General features: G+C 42.8%; 1 protein-coding gene and 1 long non-coding RNA gene across 6 annotated transcripts in view; one reads left to right on the top strand and one right to left on the bottom strand.

The window, feature by feature from the left end:
• Nfib (nuclear factor I B) overlaps positions 1–22300 on the bottom strand; it is a 216549-nt gene that overhangs the window by 120620 nt on the left and 73629 nt on the right. The gene's annotated exons all lie outside the window — the stretch shown is intronic.
• Positions 2820–4943, top strand: LOC125412573 (uncharacterized). Its single transcript, XR_007235632.3, has 3 exons — positions 2820–3180; positions 3760–4104; positions 4209–4943. It is a non-coding gene; the product is annotated as an uncharacterized LOC125412573 (long non-coding RNA).

Below are 22300 nucleotides of genomic sequence, written 5' to 3'. Positions count from 1 at the left end.
CTATTTGTTCTATTTAAAAACAAGATTACCAACAATGAGATGGTTTAGCAGATAAAGACATGCCTCAGTTCAGGAAAACCCATGTGGAAAAAGAGAGAACTGACCCCAACAAGGGGTCCTCTAACCTTCACACTTGCCCATGCACAGACTACAAGACTGGTCCTAGTCCCGCAAACCCAGCAACTTGGATAGAATAGTTTTTGGTGCTTATAGGTAGTGTATATGTGTTAATAGTAACATTAAACTGCAGTATGCTTTTTAAACCTAAAATTAGAGTTTTATTAGAAAAACTGCATCCGCAGAACAACCTGAAGTCAGATATGGGTGAAATCTGAGGAGTCTCTTAAAATAAATACACGTTCTGACCTATATCAACAGTTTGAATCAAACAGAAAGAGATGGCATCTGACAGTTGTGTAGACTGGTTCTATACTACCTAAAAAACAAAGTAATAGAATAATTTCAGTGACTTCAAAATGGCAGGCACCTCTATGAAAAGCAGTGAAAATGGGAGGAAGGGACTGTGACTACCCTGTTGTCCACTTTAAAACAAAGGAAAAAGGCACTGTACCCAATGCAAGCCACGGGACAAAGGTCGACCTGAGTACAGAACACAGAACACAGACTCAGGTAAATCAAGACCCAGAACCTGGTGCTGAGAGTCACGACCGGAAGTTATGGATTCCTAAGAAGGATGGGGCATGGAGGTCCTGGGCAGCTTCCCACCATCCTGACAACTGCAGCTGACAGGTGCCGGTCAATCTGTCTGTTTCCCAACGAGACTAGGGAAGAAGTCATGGTCAGTTACTAAAACTGAGGATGAGCAGGCACAGATAAGACACTAACTGGGAGGAAACACTTCAGAAGGTGCTTTGGCATCAAGAAAGAACTGAAGCATTTACGTGATCACTCCCCTACTCAAAATATCCACAGTGAAATGTGACTGGGTTTAATGGTAACTTCAGTTTAACTGGCAAGTAATGCATATGGCTTTAGTGTTAATGCAGATAAAGCACCAATTGTCAAAGAGTAAGGACCACCACAAGAGGCTGGTAGGCAGGCCTGAACAATGAATCACTCTAACACAAAACAAGTCCAAATTAACAATGGCTCTGAGACCTGGGCCTGCAGTTATGAGGACTATCCATAACCTGCTTGAATGAGAAAACTAAAAGACCAGTGTTAATAACCAATATACTTCTCTCTAAACAATAAAAACAAAACTACTGTAATTCACTTCAACACTTGATGAGTTCTATAACCCACCGGTGACTTACTATTGCTTAGAAACTGTTCACAGACTCTGTTCCTCTGGTCTGGAAAGCTGCATGCATGACTGTATACCCACTGAATTCTTACACTGAATCACCACTCAGTAGATAAAACAAAAAATGTAAAACCCAATGTACCACCTCATAACGGGTTTACTACTAAAACGACTTGATAAGTTCAAAAGACAACTAACAATATTCAACCCAAAATACAAAATTAGGCATTTCAAACTTTTCAATGTAATTCAAATGCATTTCCAATTGAACAATGATGTGAATGATTTAGGTGAACCACATCAAACATTTTGTAACTCTTCTGAAAAAATATTGTTTAAAAAGTTGGTACTTTATACCAGAATAATTCCACTGAATCTAGTACCCTTTACACTTAAAAAAACCTTTTCCTATGTTTTCCCTTACCCCAGTAACCTTGGGAGGGAGGTTTCATTGTCCCCATTTCATAGATAAGACATTGAGGCACAAAGAGATGCAATGTTTCACCCAAGGTCATGGTCTGGTAGGCTCAAGCCTAGAGAATAATTAGCTCAAGTTACATAAAGGCCATTTCCTTCTTCCCCATTCCAGCCCCAGAGACATAAACACAAAAGCACAGCAGGGAAATGAGACAGCTGAAAATTCCACCGGCCACCTCCTGTGGGTGTCCTTCACCTTAGCCCACTCCCACTTTTGTGATTGTTGCTGAAGGAACACAGAAAGCATGGTCTGGTCGTGTCTTTTAAAAACATCACAACAGATCTCTCGCTACCTGGAAAGTCTCCATCACAGAAAAACATAGTAAGAACTCTGTCGTGTAAGCAGAGTCTTAAGAAATGACTCGCTTACCAAGGTCTCCTTCCTTGGTTAAATATGGGATTCACAATAGTTCTGTTGCCTGTCTATCCTGCACATCAGGAGTTCTTCAGCTTTAACACGCCTACAAATCACTTTCAGAACTTATTCTAACAGGTCCCGGCCCATCTTCAGGGGCGGAATAAGTCAGAGCAGAACCCTTGTCTCTGCATGTCACAGGAGCTCACCTGAGGCCAATGCTACCAGTCCAAAGACCATATTGGGGAGCACAACGACATGGTAATGTGGGAAACACTTCAGAGCGAGGACATGTGACTATACTACTTTCCAGAGGGCAAGGCTTCTAAAGCTTAATAGGAGATCCCAAGTATTTAGTGTACAGCACATGGGCATTCAGGACTCTAACCAGATAACCAGATTCATCTCAGGATTCCACTTGGGATAGTATCAGCAGGAAGCCTTCACTCAGCTGAATCTTACATCCCTCACCTCACCCCACCTCACCCCGACTGTGCTCTCTGGTTAGAAGGCGTGGTTCCCTTTGTCCTGACATTTCTAGGAGTTGTAACTGTCCTTACCTCCGTTCTCAGAAACCTGGAAGTGGTCAGTGAGTGGATCTCCACCCTGCCCCCTCTACCCCGCCCATCCCCTTGCTCCTATTCTCCCACACTCAGCTCCCATTATCATGTCATGTCTTCTCTCATGTCCTTTAACAGCCCAGTGCCAGGCAGAGTGCGCATCTGCTCCTCCCCTCCTTCTGTACCACACCACACTCTGCCTCCTTAAGGGGACCACAACCTCCTCACTCATCACCAGTTCCTTTACACAGAAAAGAAGCGGAACACCCAAAGAGAGCACATGCTGAGCTGCACACCCTCCTTCACCAAGTCTCACTTTCTCCTGTCTGGCCTGTGCCCTTCTCTGAAGGTTCTGTGCCCACTCACAGCACTCTGCCTTCAGGACCAGGACCTGCGCAATCACACACAAACCCTACTCAGAAGGGGCCAAAGTGCAGTTTAATGAGCTGTCACGTCTGGAATGCCTCCACTTTTGAACTAGAGGCCCAGTGTGTTTTGCCGGCACCGTGGAGCTGGAAACCGTGTGAGTTCTCAGAAAGCTCTAAGGCTGCTTACCCTTCTCACCTCTTCTATCTGCAAGGGCCAGGCTCCCAGCACCCTCCTGCGCTCTGTCCCCAAAACCCAGACTGAGCTTTCCTCTAAGAACTGGCCAACTTTCTTCTCTCAGATGGGAATATGTATGTATGTGTATATATGTAAACACGTATGTGTTTTCCTTCCTCAGGATTCCACTTGGGATAGTATCAGCTATCCTTGGGATAGTATCAGTATTTTCCTTCCTTCCTGTATTGGTATTTTCCTAACTGTACTTCTTTTCTATATTGACTACCAGGAAACTCTTGTTTATACAATACTGATTGATTATCTAGCAATGAATATTTCTGAGGTTTCTACAACTATATAAATCTGTGTACTAAATAAAACAGAGTTTCACTAACAACACACATTAATGATGAGTTTTGTTCTACTCTTTCTTCTTTCCTGCTGGGTTCCAATACTCTACTTTTTCTATTTCTTTGACCCTAATTCTCTTTTCCATTTGAAATTCATGCTTATGATACTGACTGTGAAGGTCCTGCTCTCTGCCTCTTATTCTACAGTGCAGCACACACACGGATGATGAGCAAAATACAAATAATCACCCTCTACAACCAGCTGAAACAGACCCGACCCACATGAAACATGTACATATGTAGCCGTGTGTCTGCAAGTATGCTTCTTAGGAGCATGTGGACACAAGGGCTCAGTCGAATGCTTTCCTAGCATGGACAAGGACCTGGGTTCAGTTTCCAGCGCAAGAATGGAAAAAGGAACGATAAAAATGGATTAAGTGTAAGAAGAAAAGGACACACACAAGAAGCAAGAATGGGAGGGACATTTATTTCCTACTTCTATCTGTACACAGCAATTACGTTAGGTAAATGCATCCCTTTTCACTTCTGCAGGTACGTACTTGGGTAGAGGGATCTTATGCCAAGCTCATTAACAAGGTGCTAAGCAGAGCAGGCAGAAAGAGAAACGGCTACAACACGTCTCATTTACTTTCCAGACACCACCTTGTACCGCGGTTTACAGCAGACTGGGTAGTGCATTCGTAACATCAACAAAAGGGGAGTAAGATGGGTGCATGCAACAAGAATGAGGAGACTGAAAAATGTTATCTCCCTTGTCCACGTACTGGTTTCGATAAAACACGGAAAGCAGTAACTTTGGTCATCGCATGCGTGAGCTGACTAGGCGAACATCTGCAGAGACTGGCTGAAGGTCATTTGAAGAATACATGCCTGATTAAGGTTAACGAAATAAATAAGGAAGGGTGTGTCTATTGATGGTGAAATATTCACTAAACAAATGTGTGAAACATTTTATTGTCTCCTTCTGGCGAAACAGCTCACTGTAACAATGCATGAGGGCCTGGGCCAGATCCTCAGCCCAAGGTGGGGGAAAGAATCATAAGGGAAAACAAACTTGCCACTTCATTAATGTTCATTCTCAAGAAGGCAAAGATGTATCATTCATTAACAGGGAGGGTTTTGATTCTGCCCAGTGTATGAGAATGAGTCTACATGCCGGTGTCGGCATGATTCTCGTGTGCTGCTCCATTTGTGTTTAAAAAGACAGGAATTACTCTTAGTATCGAGGCATAATTTTTTAATGGTTTTCTTCTTACTTTCTAATTCTGTGTATGTATGTGTTCTGGTGAGGTCCATGCACGTGAGGTCCAGACGCCAAAGGCATCACATCCCTTGGAGCTGCAGTCAAAGGTGGTTGTAAGCTGCGTGACATGCATGTGAGTGTTGGAAACCAAACTTGGGTCTCTGGAAATACAACACAAGCTTTTAACCACTGAGGCATCACTCCAATCCTTTCAAAATGTGCAATATTTTTTTTTTCAAGACAGGGTTTCTCTGCAGTCCTAGAACTCTGTAGACCAGAAAAGTACAGTTTAAACTGGCCTTGAAGTAAAAAAATTTAATTTAAAAAAGAATTTTCATCTGATTTGTCCATCCACTTGTTTTATCACTTAGATCAATGACCTGATACCTCAGAGTTTCTTCTCGAAGGCCTCTGTCCTGGGTCTGGGATGTTTCACGCAGGTCCCAGCATGGTTAGCACACTGCACGTGGTAGCTGTGTAGTAACTATCAGTATCACCATCACTTAGTGATGGCAATAAAGCTGGCACATTTTAAATTGTAACTGATGCGGTAGAGTTCAAATTTAGTTAAAAGATAATGTTAGGCTTGGCACTGAGATTTCTGTCTTGTACGTGGCATTAAAACCTGCCTAAGACAATAACATGGTGGTCAACAACTTTTCTTTTCCCACTTAAGTAAGCTTAAGTGAGTGGCAAAATGCCTAAACAATTTCAAAATAATAATCATTTGCAAAACATAAAAATCAACAAGCGAGGGATGCTTCTCAGATGGGGCAAATCCATGCGGACCTGCAGGTACATGTACACTCCTTGCTGAGCCGATCCCGAGTCCTGGTGAGCGGACAGCAGAGTCAATAGGAAAGTCTTCAGGGTTTGGATGCCTGTGTGCTGGTGAGCATGGAGGAAGCACTGGAGATGGGATGAGCCCCATAAAAACTGAACCTCAGAAGGGGTGTGCTATCCCCCATCACTACAGTTTAGGGCCCATTTGGACCTACGCAGCAGCCTAAAAAACAACAGAACTATGCTGTCTGCCTTCGTAGATAGTGGCAGAATATGACTGAACTGACTGAAATAAAATAGAATGTGTGTGAGTTTTGTAACATTAGAATCCTTCAGTATCTTTAAGTGAAAGCCATATTATTTGCATTAAATTGGCTGTTTTGTCCAATCTCTTATTGATACTCAAAGAAATATTAATTTATAGAGCTTTCAGGCAACAAATTTCTCTTAGGTTATACATTTTATATATGACTATGTTTAACTCACACTGTTTCCTACTTAAAGTACACAGAATCTAAATTAGATTACTGTGCAAATTATTTCTGGTGGGGACATGAACAATCAAAATATAAGAGTCACAAATTATTTAATAATGCTGCGAACTCTAAGTTTATATTATTCTAAAAGAGTCATCAAATCTTGATCTGAAAGGTCACTTACTGATTATCTGATTTAAGACAGGATTCCACTGTATCAATATTTATTATTTACTCATTTATCCTGTTTCATTCTCTGAAAGATTGGAGGACACTTACTAAAACATACACACCACTGAGATAAAGAGAAACATGAGTTCATCTGAGTGAAGAGAAAAATTAAGGTAAGCAAGTACGTATGGGTATCAAGCCTTTATATCCTGGTACATGGTCAGAGAGCTGTTCTAATGCTCTAGGCTCCATTTCTTCCATGTTTGCTGAGAGTCGGTACCTTACCAAGATCTAAGAATATTTCAGAAAAAGGCAAGGATGTCTCTACCCAGCAAGGCAGTAAGACTAATGAGGTGTGAACATCTGGGCAGGCCTGGAAAGGGCAGACATGTTCCCAACGGAAAAGGGCATTTTTCCAAGAAATGGGGCAGACCTCATCACAGTACGCTGCAGGCCAGATACGAAATAGAAATGATAACATTTTATAAAAGTTGGATTGCTTTATGTCTAGGATCCTTTCAAGAATGTGACTTTGAATAACCTCAAAGCCAGTCTGTCTTCAGAGCTCTGCCCACACTCCTCAAGCAGCAGCTGATGAAACCCAGATGCCACCAACCACACTGAGTTCAAACCAACATGGCTTAGCTACAGCAAGTGAAGTCTTTCCAGACATCAGTGTGGGACTCTGGAGCTCCTGGGAAGACAATGAGGAGCTCTTAGGCCATGCTTAGCTGAGGTCCTGGCCACCTGGTATCCTGATGACCATGGATGCATGAGGCCAGTCTACATATACTTCCCTTCACTGCTGATATGTGGTCCTGATATTTTACTGAGATACCAAAGAAGTTACTACTACTGCCCAGATTTAGGCTGCCTCAGGCATCAGGAATGTGTGGTCTGTTTTCCCTATGAACTCAATATGAGAACGAGCCACCCTGCCTCTAACCACTGCCACCATCAGGTAGTGCATTTCAGGCTTGGAGGCACTGTGCATTGTCTTTGGGAAGAAGCACATCTTGCCCTCTGGGGACATAAGCCACGCCTCTCAGTTTCTCCAAGCAGCTTCAGTTCAACACCATTGACCTCACTGCCCCACCACAAAGACATTTCTCAAGTGCTCTTCACGAAGAAATGGCTACCATAGACATTGCTCGAGTTGGAAGAGACTTTGATGGCATTAGCCCCTTTCTTGTCCCAAATGTTGACTCCTGTAGAGTATGACACAATGTTTGACTGTTTCCTTCTTCCTTGCCAAAAGGTTTATGTTGTTTTGATTCTGTACACTTAAGACTACCAACATTTCCAACAAACCCAACAAACCTAAGATCTAATTAAGTAACAATATCTTGATAATAAATGGGACTTACGCAGGCATGTAGCTAAAGCCAGCATTGTTCTACAGTCTTCCGAAGAATATTAGTATGCCGTCCATCTTTGTGACAACACATTTAAAATTTGGACTTGAAAAGATTCTCCCAAATAGGATATAATTTAGGATAAGATGTCAATGGTGCAAGCCTAAAGATCAAGCTTGCTCCTTCAGTCTACAGACTCGTCTACTCAAAATTACAAACAACTTAACACTTGGCGCCATAGCACTGACTCAGGCCAGGATCTTGCTCATCTGGTTATTTCTATTTTATATATACTTTACAAAGGAGGTATCTTCCCTAGAGGTTATTTTATTTATTTTACTAAAGAGGAAGTAAAGCTAGAGAGGAATCTAACTGCCAATCAACCAGAGAGGACTTCGGGGGGGGGGGAACCTTGAGTGTATGTGACACTATAGTTTATAGATTCAAGAAATAAGGGGCTAGGGATATAGCCTAGTAATAGTAGTATGTGTGCTTGCCTGGCATACACAAGGCCATACTTAATGGGAAGGAGCGGAAAGAAGAGAGAGAGAGAAGGAAGGGAGGGAGGGGGGAAGGAAGGAAGGAAGGAAAGAAGGAAGGGAGAGAGGGAGGGAGGGAAGGAGGGAGGAAGGAAGGAAAGAAGGAAGAAAAGAAGACAGGGAGGGAGGGAGGGAGGGAGGGAGAAAACAGAAATCAGGAGTTTAGAATATGCAAGTAGCAAGTTCTTCTTTACACGGTGCAATGGATGCTGTGGCTCATAATGTAAAGCTGTCACAAGTCCTCCCAAAATCTCAATCCATTTCAACAGAACCCACACCATGACTCTGAAGGCAATGGTTAGACACATGAGCAACAGAAGCCTTTCCTGTGAGAGGAAGAACTGTACCAAGGACTCTTCTCCATTCTCAAGCTAAGGAGAGCATCTAAACAGCAGGCCTGTGTCCCCAGCAAGTATCAGTCTGGTTCCTCCACACTCTCTGTATTGAACAGTCAAGGCATTGTCTCCGATCTATATATCTAGAGGACTCATTGCCTCCTCTGCAGGTGAAATCAAGGCAAAATCGGGGAGGGTGACCCTGAATTCTCCTCAGCAAGGATCACTGTGGTAGTAGTCCCTATAAGCTCACAGGGAGTGGCACTATTAGGAGGTGTCACTTTGTTGGAGTAGGTATGGCCTTGTTGGAGGAAGTGTGGCACCGGATAGGCAAGCTTTGAGGTCTCATATTTGCCCAAGCCACACCCGAGAACTCAGTTCACTTCCTGTTGCCTGTGAACCAAGATGTAAGACTCTCAGCTCCTTCTCCAGCACCATGTCTGCCTGCACACTGCCTTGCCCAACCATGATGACAATGGACTAAACCTCTGAACTGTTAGCCACCCTAGCTAAATACTTTCCTTTATAAGAATTGTTGTGGTCATAGTATCTCGTCACAAAAAATAGAAGTCCTAAGACAATCACTAAAACACTCCAAAGTTTATCTTACTATTAACTCTGAGTAATGAAGAGGATGCAGATCTGCTACGAAGTAAGTCACAAAGAGAGCAGTGGTTTTTGTTTTTCCTTTTTTAATTAGTTCATACACCAGAAATAAGACAAAAACATCTCTATGGTGCTGTCTTAAAACCCTTTGTGGTGCCCTGGCTTAGAGAGATGCTTTGAATGTCATTTATACCGCTATTTCACGAAACAAGGTCTCTACTACTTCCATAAGGAATCAGAGATCAAGGGAAACTAAGAGTTTGGCGTGGGAACCAAGCTTTTTCCATTATCTCTCAGAATGATGATGGCTTCATAGTCCAGCTAACAGTGGACCCCGCCAGCAGCTCCATATCATACCCTGGAACCCTGGAACCCTCTACCTCCCCGACAGTACCACTTCCAGTGCCGCCTCCTCTTCTCTCTGCCCTCCCCCAACTCCTTACTCTTCCGTATAATGTTCTCCTCACTCTTTCAATGAGATCAAAGTGAAGCCTCCTTCCTGAATGCCTCATCTGCAGAGATGAGCACATGCAAACGAGTTTCTACACTTAAGGGTTTCACACCTCACGTGGTGAAACTGTTCACACACCATAATCCCATCCCCCTGCCTCTGCTGAGTGAACCAGCTATTACTCTGTCTGCCTGCCCATCTCCTCCTTACCTTCAAGTCTGTGAGCTCCTCTAGGACCTCAACCGGAAGAGAGTTACTAAACGGTGTATTTTCAGATCAAGCCAAACGTTGACACAGCAGGAGTTCCTGCCCTCTGGATCCCAGCTTCTGCTGGAGAGTCCACATTTCATCTAAAGCCCAATCCTCCTTTACCATGGTGACTGTCCTGTACCTCAACAAGAGAGGATTCTCACGGTTTGAAAACTTGAACTTCCTAAATTCCAGATTCGGAATCTTTGCCTTGCTACAGTTACTAATGTGCAGTACTGATCACATGGCAGGTACAAGGCTGTACATTCTCACACCCAGAGTCCACAACAGTTCTAGGGAGTAGGTGGGATCACATCAGACTACCAATATTCATCTACTTTGATGTATACGTCTGTTATTATGTGTTTATATGGGCATAAAATAGCCTCATTTTGCAGTTGAGGTTAATAAGACAAAATGCCTTGCCCAAAGTCATACCCCTCAAATATATGAGGCTCCAAAGGCTATGCTGCTTCCCAAACATCTCTGTCTCCCCAGCTCTGCAGAGCTGGTCTGTACTTAGGTTTCACCCTTCCCATCACTTCTGCTAACAGCCTCATAGGGCTTAAGAACAGCCTCCTCCGAAGGCATTTCCTGGTAAATCCCAAGCCAAGCTGATCCCTGCCGCTAGAATTCATGAGATAATTGAACAGGCTGCCCTCTGGTACACCTCTCATGCCCCCCAATCACTCGATAGCAAGCACTTTTCTCTTCCAAATGTACCTTTAGTGAAGACACTCAGGGAGTCTGTCACTTTCCCTCTGTGAGCTTATAATTCCCCACTTACGAAACAAGCACATCAGAAAGGTCCAGTGAACCTCCAATTTCTTTTTAGCAGAAATGATATAAATGAAGCAATGAACTTCCTTTTACAAATGAAGTTGAAGTGCACATAGATAAAGACTCCGCTGTTTATGAGAAGAAGGCAGAAGAGTCTACCTGCCTAGCCACCTAATAAATTACCTCTCCCTCCAGAACCCACGCAGAAATCACCCCTCCCTCCCTTCCCCAGCTACTCAGGACATAGCTGCTGTCACGTGCTTCTGTTGGTCCCTGCAGCACACTGATTCTCTCTGACATTTTGATGGTGCAAATACTGGGTTCTTTGTCATCTTTGTATAGACCCCATCTCTCCAAAATACTTTCTATGTTCCACTCTCTAAGACACTGCTTGGAGCACCCCCACGACCCACTACGTAAGTCAGATCTCCGAGGTTATCACTAAAACTTCCCGCTCTGATCTCCAATCCCTACCTGATCCCCAGACGATGAACACCATAGTTTTACTGATTAAATTAGACGGCATGCCTGAAGATAAAAGGAACCTCATACCAGTGGGTCTGACCCAATCAAATGAGCTCCTTAAGTGGAGACCCTTCTGCTTGTCTAAGAAGGCAGGTCAGAAAGCTTCAAAAGAAGAGAAGGGCCCTCACTGGCTAAAGGATGGGAAAGAATTCAGGCAATTTCTAAGTACTAAGTATAGTCACCATCAGGTAGCAAAGAAACCATATACCCACAAGGGGTATACGCAGTTGACATTACCAATAAGCTTCAAAACCATCTACTCCCACCCTTACCTGAGCCTCCAGAAGACACCTCACCCCAGGTCAAAAACTGATTTTAATCTTGGAATAAACAGAGCAGAAAACAAAGTTACATGGCACAGGCTAGCTTGTAAACAGGGCCACTTTAAACCAATAAATTTGCTGGCATTTGATGATACAGCCTGAAACATTTAGACCTACAGAATGGTATCACTGCATCGTCAAACATTCCTGTCCCCAAAGGTCCTTTCCCCCACTCCAGTCTCAACCCTTCTAATGCTTCCTCCGGCAACTCGGGTGCCCTATGAACTGGTGCCCTGTGCTGTGGCCCGCAGACTGCCTCCACCAGACCTGCCTTCCCTGGACGTGGAGTTGAGAAACTTTTTCTGTGGACCAGTTCAAATCCCACTTTCCCCCTCCCTGTCTTTGTAAGTCACAGTGTTCCACTCATCCTTCCTGCTGCGTCTTCACAACGCCACCTACAACTCTAAGCATTCAATTACAAGTCTAAGGGACGCTCAGAGAGCAGAGACAACACGAGGGAAGTCTTACTCCACCCTGAGGAAAGCCAGGCTGCATTCTGAAGCAGAATGAGCGGAGATCACTTACTGTCCGTGTTCACCAAGTGGGTCCACCCTTTGATAACGCTCTCCTAAGACTCCAGTTCTGATGAGCAGTACTAATTATCTCCTCTGCTGCACCACTTAGCTGAGCTGCACCTGTTTGCCACGACTTCAGCGAGTCTTGTTCTCACCCATATTTCCCATATACAGCACTTTACTAGACCACAGCTTAAAATTTTGAATCCCGATTTTAATTTTTTTTACAGTTTATACATAGGTGACAACCACTAATTAATTAATGACCACGTGACTTCCCTTATTTCTTAGCTACTTTCTTTATTGCATAATTCAATAGCTTCTGTTCCATCAAAAGGTAAAATTCTGACACATCATGTTCAAAGAACGGAGAGAAAAAAAAAGAGAGAAAAAAAAGAGATCTTCATCAGTCCTAGCTCTGTTCCACTAACTCCACCAAATCTGCATCTCCCAGGAAACGCAGGTGAGCCTGTCTGGTAGACACAATGCTAAGAATGCATCAGGAATCTTTGGAGTCCTTTGTGACCCTGCATCTTCTCGGCCCCATCAAGGCACTCTGTCTCAGTGTCCGATTTTGTCACCCAGGCAAAAAGGTCTATACTTATCTCCTCTCACCCACAAATCATCTAAGACGATATTGAAAGAATTAACTAAGAGAAAATGAAAAAAAAAATCTTCCTCAATGTATTCCTTCTAATCTCATCCGTTATTATATTTTCTGGAACAATGAGCAGCTCTTTCTCCACAGAAAGCTTTCTACAAAGAGGCATAAACAAAGCAGAAGAAAACCTTTGGGCTACCCAGGAAGCCAGACTGTCCTCTGCTGAAGATCCCTGCTCACGGCCACCACTGTCAATTTTTGGTCCCTATTTCATAGCTGCCCGGAAAAGCTTTATTTCCCTAATAATAGATCACTGGGATTTAAAACAGACAGCTAAAAAACAAAGATGGCATGTGAATTGAAACTGTCAAAAAGAAAGGAGATACATGATCACAGCTTACTGCTCGATCTTGTCTGTCTCCTCGATAATTTTGTCTTTACCACTGTCAGGCTCTTCTTACCTCTAAAACGGGCAGACAACATTTTGGAGAATTCTAAGTGCTTGTTCAATTGTATAAAATTTGTTTGGAAAGCATCTTCATTTTTTATATGAACACTTTCAATCTTAATTTTTAAGAACTTACAAACTTGGGCTGGAGAGATGGCTCAGAGGTTAAGAGCATTGCCTGCTCTTCCAAAGGTCCTGAGTTCAATTCCCAGCAACCACATGATGGCTCACAACCATCTGTAATGAGATCTGGTGCCCTCTTCTGGCCTGCAGGCACACATGCAGACAGAATATTGTATACATAATAAATAAATAAATAAATAAATAAATAAATAAATAAATAAAGAACTTACAAACTTACTCTCTTAGCCAATTGTTGCCGGAGTATCTTCCGGGCCTCAGCCAATAGTCGCTGAAGCACGAGCCCACAGTGCGGCGGGGAGCGCCTTCCGCTCCGTTAGCCAATAGCCGCTGAAATACCAGCCCACTGGGGCGTGGTATATTTCTCTTTTAAAAAGAGCCACAGATCCCGGATTAGGCTCTCTTGGTCCCGGCTCCTGCTCCCGGCTCCTGCTCCAGCGACTAGGCTCCCTTCCTGACGGTTTATGGTGTATGTAAGTTTTACCCCCCAAAATAAATAACCCCTTAAAACATAACTGGTGTGGGATTGATTCGCCGTTAGCCAATTTCCAGTATTACTACCTATGGCTCCTCAGATACACAGATTTTCTCAGGGCCATTTGTCTTAGAAAATTATAATTCTACAGCAGCTGTGCATGTGTGTGCATGTATACATGTGTGTGTGCACGTACTTGTGTGTGCATGTATGTGTGTGTGCGTTAGGGAGGATTAAACCCAGAGACTCACACATTTGGCAAATATTCTACCACTAACCCACATCTCCAGTCCTATGAGTATCTAGCCCTTCCTAAGTACCCCCCAAACCCTCATAACAAAATCCTACCCCATTATCTAAATGTTTAACATTTTTAAATTACATATGTAAATGAGAATTGGAAACATTTGTTTAAAGGTGAAAAATAACTTTGCTTTGGAATACATTTGATTTGTGTATCTGGAGCTCTTTTATCTAAAAAAAATGCCCTTAAGTAGACAGATAAATAATTAATGAAGTAAACAAGCCATTTGAAAGGGTCCAGTGATTGACACTAGGTTCACCTTAAACCCTCTGTGTGCTCTCCCCAAAAGAACAGGACACCTTATGAGATGTTTGAAAGCAACAGTTGAACATGGGCAGAAACAAAGTGAAGGGTGGGGCATCAGGGGGTTCGTGGGTTTTGATTTATAAGGAAATCTCATTTCATGGAAACGACATGAAAAGACCTTCACTGTCTGTAAGAGTAGTCTGAAAATAACAGAAAGCTACCAAGTGTGCTGGATTGGCCTGTGACTTAAAAGCAGACCTAGCTCTGCCAGAGATTCATCTTGGGCTTTGCTAGAATTCTGCATACAAAGAACAAACAAACAAAACCAAATTTTCAGAAATGCCAAGCAGAGTCTTTAGGGGGTACAGGCCAATATGCTTGTTTACTATTGGTGGTCTGTTTTGCCTGTTTGTCGATTGCCTGGTTGATTGGTTGGTTTTTGAGACAGGGCCTTCCTATGATGCCCTGCCTTGCCTGGATAGTCAAGACTGACTTGGAATTCACAGAGGTAAACTTGCCTCTGACTTCTGAGTGACAGGATTAAAGGTGCACAACCCCATGACCAGGATTACTTTTTTTTTTTCATTTATACTAACCATACACAATATTTGGTCATTCTCCTGAAATAGTTTTTTTTTCAGTAGAATGGCTTAAAGTTCAATAAACTCATTAAAATATAATTTAGAAAACTAGTAAAAAGATTATATTACTTGAGACTTAAATTGGCTATCATTGTTTATTATACTATTAATAAAATAATTAATTGAAGCACATTTTATACATTTTAAGGAGCTTATTGTTTTTCTATAATCATTTAATGATAATTTGACTTTGTAAAACAAGTTTAAAATATTAATTCAATAAGAAATGAAACCTATTTCATTTTTGAAACATATTTCTTTTAATAAGCTAATAAAGGATATTTTCAAAACAATTTTGGCTCATGTCTATTAAATAGAGTCACTGTCAAGAAAATCAATGAACATATCAGTCCTTACAACTCATGTAAGATGACCTTCATTTCTAGGAGCAAATATTTAGAATGATCAGGTAATTGCTAATCACATCTTTAGATGAATACTAGACTAATATATCCAGAAATTAGAACTGAATAGTTGAGTTATTCAAATAATTCTAACTTTATCAGAAGTTAAAAATTATAATTAACTTTTTGTTCAGATTTAAAATAATTTTGTCACAGAATCAAGTCAGGGTTAGGAGGGTTAAATCTTTGCCAAATGTGCAAGGAACTCTTACCACTTTAAAAACTATGTACTAGGAAGAAAAACAGAGATGATTTGGATGGAATTTTATAAACTGAGTATTTTGTCAGAACCTAAATATATGACTAATGAATGAAAATTAACAATAGTATTGCAATCAATATTTTAATATCTATTTATGCAATCAATGTTTTAATATCTATTTCCTCCAGTGGCGTGTAATTGTTGATAATGAGCACCATTTGTAGATGTTAAATATAAGCAAGCATTTTACAAGAAGTTCCACAAAAGTTGGCTTTAATTCTTAATACAAACCATAGAGGTGGGGACTATTAGAGATGAGGAATGAGGCGGACCACATAAGGACTTACCCAGCTTAGTGCTGAGTCTGAGCTACATAAGCCTGAATGGAAGAACAGACCCACTCAAACTCCTGAGATAGGACAACATTTGGACATTACTATGACATGAATTTAAACTGATTGTATACTTTTTTTTTTCAAAATCTCCTTTAACATAATACTTTGGGGGTGCAAGACAGCAGCTAGCAACTGAACTTAGAGTTTTGCATATGCTAAGCACATGTACAATCTCCAGTTCCCTCCCCATCCTTAACATAATACTTCTTGAATATGTAAATTTTCACTTTCACCCAGTGAAATTAATTACTCTACATTTCACCAGATGAATCACCCAACTTTATTCCCCCATCTTACTTATTACATAGAGTAATAAGAGACATGAATCTAAAGACTCTGTGTGGAAACAGACTTTAAAAATAATTATATAAGAAGAGAAACACCTACATCAAAGTCTTCAAATGATTAAAATGAACTTTATGATTCTTCTTTTCCACATCTTAAACTTTCAATGTCCTACTTGAACCCACATGCAGAAGCCACACTAAGTTTTTGTGGTCAAACTGTAAGCATTTCATTCTTCCTTTAATTTCTTTCAGATATATTAATTACATATTAATTCAAATTGGTTGCAAATTACAGTATATTTGTTTTGGAAACTATTCTCAAGGAAAGGTTTGCTTCCCAGGCAAGCTTTGCCCCTTATAACAAAAGAATCTAACAGTTAAGTTCTTTCAGTCCACCTTGCCTCTCTGTGTTGATATTTTAATTCTATTGGAGTTCATTAAGAATGTAATTTCTCTTCCACATGAGCCCAAATGCAACCCAATATAATGTAGGCTCTCAGTACTCAAGGTAAAATGAGGATAGTACATTTTAGATTATCAGAAATTTTTTATTTTTCTTTTAAATTTTTCTTTCAGTGACTTTATTACAATTGTTATTATATATCCTCAAAAAATTTGTTGGAGAGTTTTATGGGAGAGGCAAAACAGAAAAATACATTTAAAGCAAGTATTTAAAAAGAGGTACCCTTTAGTATCGCAAGAGAATAAATAAAATTAATTTTTTGACATTTCTGGATTCTCATACAAACAATCCCCAACTCACCAATCAACAGTGCTCCAAACCGAAGGTGAGTCAACAATCCAGAGCGCAACAAATTCTCCTACTGAAACAATGGCAGATGGGGGAATCTGCTTTTCATATCAGCCCACAAAACCTTCATTTAAGCCTGATTGAAACGCAACTATCATATCAGCCATACCAGCAGGAATTTTGACTCTAACAGTAGGGCTTAAGAAGAATTAGAACCAAAGTGAGACCAAGCATTTCCAGGGTAAATTCACTCACTCGTCAGACTCCAGTTGGGCACCAAAAGGCTGTAATTCCGAGATTATCAGACCTGCTTCTTCAGTAGGAACTGAAGGTGCAGCGGTGTCTTCAATGATATCAGGTACATAAATAAGCTCCTGGAATCTACTATCACTCCACTGAACGGCCATGCTGTCCAGCTGCCTTCTCAAGACCTACGCTTCTCCCCACATACTGTGCCGCTCTCAAAGCTGGTGAGCGAGGCTCCTTTTTAGTGGGCATCAGCTAATGCAGAGGTCTGTAACAGCTGAAGAGCTGAAAGTGAGTTACTGTGAGTGCTCAGCCCAAAATGGTGCAATTCTATCAACCCTCTCCCAACCCGCCCTGGGCACATCCAGAAGGGAGAACAAAAAGAATGTCCCAGCTGGGAGACAGAGCGCTAGGAAATGCCGACCTTTGGGCACGACATCCACAGTCGCTGATGTTCCCTGAACAATATCTGAGCAAGACCAAGTTACTCCACATTCCAGCATGGATGGGGACAAGAACTCCCAAGACCCAGGGTTTCTGGGAAAGGGAGAGTTATTTTTCTTTGAGAGTAGGACTACTAGTAGGGTTGCTCCAGTGAGTGGTCCATACCATTAACATAAAGGCAGCACTAATTGGATTCAATGGGTAAAGAAGAGGAGGAGGAGGTAGTGGTAGGGGTGGTAAAGCTGGTTGGGAGGGAAATGGTATGGAGGTGGGCTGGGGAGAACGGGAGACGGAGAGGAACAGAATACATCCTACACATGTATGGAATTCTCAAAGAATACATTTTAGGTTATATGTCTTTTAAAAAGCCTCTGGCATATGAAAGATTCTCTTCTAATGTTGGACAAGAAGAAAGGGAGTACCTGGATCTCCTAGCACAAACTGTGGAACTGATCCTCTCTGTCCTCAGCTGCATTCCTCTCCAAGTCCTGGGTTCCCACCCTTCCAGCTCCAGAGCCCAGCACAGGATTTTCCCTAGGTCATCAACCCCTAGACTGCCATCAGTTCTGGCATTGTACCCCACTTCTACAGCCACTAATGTCCACTGGATGCTGGAAGGAAGCCAACTATATGAATTTAGTCAATCAATTTTAGTAATTGACTTCTTTTCCAAGAAAGGTTGATGAGTCTGAATAAATTTCTAACTTGTGCTATTTTTAAGACAATATAAGAAAGGAACGTAAGAGGATTCAGACAGAATACAAATGGAAGAAATCAGTGGATTGGGAGCACAACACTCCTTCATTACCATTCGCAACCACATGCCAACTGGATTCTGAGATGAGACATGACAGAGAGGCTGTGGCCATGTCTTCACAGCATTTGGAGAGCATCAGAAAGAAGAGGCTTGGTAGAACCTTGCTGGGTCTTTCCAACAGGCATTGATAAACAGTTGCTCAGCAGAGTGAGAGAGTTCCCTGGGAAGTCATGGAGTATGACAGACACGTCGGATAACGTGCCAACGGAAACAGGGCATCCAGAAAGAGTCTTTGCTAGGGGCGCTCCTAGATTGGAAGAACAGCAATGCTGTCTGTCTGTCTGGATGGTCCCCTGAATTTCATTGGCCTGAAATAATTTCTGCCACATAGCAGGCATTTAATAAAACTATGGGGGAAAAAAAAACCAGAAAGCTACTTTAAACTGAAAGCTGAAGGATGAAGGAAATTAACTGGAGGAAGGTCTTTGGGTATAAAAACTGGGGTTCTTGAACAAATTTTAAAAAAACCAGAAGCTATAGTCATGAGTCAGAAACTCAAAGGAGGGAGGAAGAAACAGGTCAGCAGAGATAGCACAGGTTAGATCAAATAGCCTGGGCTGTTAGGGTCTGTAATAGTCTGCGATGTTTCCCAGAGACTGACAAGCTCCTGCACACAGCAGCCCCACTTGTATTGGGCTTCCTGCAACCATCCGTCCTAACACTGCTGAAGCAGGAGAAGCTGCTAGATGACTTGGAGGGGAAAAATGGTGGCCGTGGGCAAGAGAGATGAGGACCTTCAGCTACCAGACCGGACCTGAGAGGGCCACACCAAAGCAAAGCTCTGAGCCTGTGACTTTCCCACAAAAGGAAACTCACTCCGAGACACTGGAAGTTCAGACTGTTACTGACTAGAATGGGAGCGTCAATGAGAGCCCCCAAATAAAAATAATTTGCGGCTTAATTGACATATACAACCCTGTGTGTGTGCATGTCTGCCTATGTATGTGTCTGTCTGTCTGTCTGTCTGTGTGTGTGTGTGTGTGTGAGAGAGAGAGAGAGAGAGAGAGAGAGAGAGAGAGAGAGAGAGAGGAAGAGAGGAAGAGAGGGAGAGAGAGTCTCACCCGAAGGTCAATGTTGAAAGAGTGGAGGATTATACACTCCACTGTTCAAGGGCGACAGAGAGAAAACGAGGCTGGAATCAAGCAAGAAGCCTGACCCTGTGAATAAAACACTGAGCATCTGTGCAGTCCGGGTACCTGATCTTTTACCACAAGCTATTTTGATTGCCTGGAGAAGAAAAGCACTAGGTAAAGATTATTTGCTCTGGGTCTATTATGGAAAGAACAGATTACCTCCCTAACACTTGGTTCTTTTGAAAGGTGCATTTTCTACCTTGCCGGTATGATTTATATTAATGAGAGGTTTAAGGCAGGTCTGAGCTGAAGAATGACTGCCGATGGTGAAGTGCCGTAATTATACACCGTATGACAGGACACAGGAGCGGCTCACACGAGGGAACTGCACAACATGCCAAGCTAATCCTCCCTGCACAAAAAGGGAGACTACTTTCCAAGCTGGCTGATTTTAAGCTCCAGTTAACAAAAACCCTTTTTTTGTTGAAGTCTAAAACAAGAATGGGTTAACAAAAGCAAGGACGGGGGAATCTCGTTTTCCCTTTCTTCACGAAATATAGTATTACAGGACTTACAGGTTGTGAAAGGCCACGGCGTGGTTGAAAGACTTGAGAAAGAAACAAGGTCTTCGCCAACAACAACAGACCTGAAAAGTCTCACGGCAAAGCCAGCCTCTAATCAGGACAGAGAGCTAGGGTTTGAATCTAGCTGTATGCTGTTATCTGGTCGTTTTTAAGGAGCTAAAGGCACAGAGCCGGAAGAAGGATCAAGGGCAAGCTGAGGATGGAGTGGGCTCAAGGGTGATGGGAAGAAGGAGCCAAAGCCAAGGTGGGCAAGCCAACTGTGTTCGCGCTGCTTCTGCCTGGCTGCATGGTCTCATCCAAAAGCCACTTCTGGACAATAATGAGACTCCGTAAAACATCTGCTTTGGGATTACGACACGGTCACACTGGGAATTTTCACTTAACACAGAACAGCCTGGGCTGACCTCTGGGCCCGCCTGTCTTTCCGCTCCAGAATCCACAGAACCCTTTGCCACCAGCAAAGACGACCCCGGCAGCACCAGCATTCCACCTATGCTCGGGAAACAGCAAGTAAGCAAACATCACATAAAAGCCGCTGGACTTCCAGCACCATCACAGAATTTGCCGAGATAAGGAAGATTGGCGGGTGTGAGGAATGAAGTCTGAAGGTCACTTTAAAGTTTTGTATCAACTGGTATAGCTTGGTGGCAGAATATGTCCTGAGCATGTGTGAGGCCCTCCGTTCAAACTCCAACACCAAAATAAATTAAAAAGAAAACAAATATGTAGGAGGCTGGAGAAACGGCTCAGCAATTCACACGTACCACTGCTCTTCCAGAGGACCCAAGTTCAAGTCCAGCCACCTACATCAGGGCCTGGAACTGCAGCTCCACGGGGATGTGACTCCTCCAGTCCCTGCAGACACCTGTACTCACGTACGCAAACCCAGACTGACACATGCATGCAATTAAAAATAATAAAGATTTAGAGAGCTAAGGATCAAGCTTCAAGAACCAACTGTTTTCTAAGCAGGACACACCGTGGAAGCTATCAAAGGAGGAATAAAGGAAGCGGGTCCTTGCATTTCTGGGGCCCTTTTAAGTGACAGAGACTCCAAAACTGTGACAAGATCCTATAGTGAGCTGAACTATTTATCCCATTTTACTTAAACATCATTTCAATTTGTTTGCTTCTGGGCTTTCTCCTGCAACTCCTGTGGCCTCTGACCTTAGACATCAGGGGTGCCCCAAGCCTCTCTGCAGGACCTCCTGAAGCAGAGTCCCTGGCTGCCAGCTCTCCTTCAGCTAAGCAGGCAGCTCAGCAGGACAGGCTAGGAGGGACCTCTTTCTTTGCTTAGCATGCCATGTCCACTGCTGACTCCATACAGCAGAGCCATCACTTGGTAAGAAAGCCAGGACAAGGGAAGCACAGGTCAGAGCATTCCCTAAGACCCGTGCATCTTACTGCCCACAGCAAAGTTTACTGAATTGAATTTTAGAGGCAAAGGCAGAAATCACGCACCAAGTATATGAAATCCAGACAAAAGCAACTCAATCTATTTCCAAATGAAAACAAAAAACAAAAAAAAACAAAAACAAGCAGGAAAAAAAAACCCACTATTTTGATCCTCTCTGAGGTAACTGGAAGCTAACATTTTCAGATAAGAATTTCTCAGAAGTAAACCTAAAAATTTTTCAGGGGGGGGAGGGAATCTAGCATTTATCATTAAAAGTTGTGACAAAGTCTGAGGATCAATATTTAGCCACTGTTGTTGTATGGGGGTGGGGTAGAAGGGATGCATGTATGTGCATGGTGTATGCACCCGCACACGTGCATGCAAAGGCCACAAAAAGCCACAGGTCCTCCGCCATTCTCTGCCTTGTTTCTGGAGACAGCATCTCTCTGTCCCAGCAGTTCCCCAGTTCAGGGAGGCCAAGCTGACCAGCAAGCGCCTGTGGCCCACCAGTCGCTGCCTCCCTGCCCTGGGGTTAGAGACACATGTGGCAATGGCCGATTTCTTATGTGAGTAGCTTAGGAGTTGAATGGCTTCTCTTACTTTGACAGGAAGCCCTCTTGCCCACTGAGCTGTCCCCACAGTTCAGGGTTTTCAATATTGTATCTCTACTGTAGACTGCACATTACTGAGAGGCGAGCATAAGAAGCAACGGGATCAATCAGCAATGCGAGTTTAGCAGCTGCAGCTTACTCCTAATCCATCAATTCTATATGAACTCATGGCCCCAGCCACTTGGACCGCCATCACACTTCTTTGCTGTGATATCATCTTACGTACAGCATCTAGGGGTGGGCATTTCCAAAGTGAGAGTTGGTACTCTAAGACTGCGCTAGGTGCCAAGGGAAGAACACTTAGGGAACC

This window comes from Myodes glareolus, chromosome 3 (assembly GCF_982192425.1).
Source record: "Myodes glareolus chromosome 3, mMyoGla1.1, whole genome shotgun sequence".
In the NCBI taxonomy this organism is placed as follows: domain Eukaryota; kingdom Metazoa; phylum Chordata; class Mammalia; order Rodentia; family Cricetidae; genus Myodes; species Myodes glareolus.
Note: the sequence above shows the minus strand (reverse complement) of the source record. Positions and strands in the feature narration are given on the sequence as shown.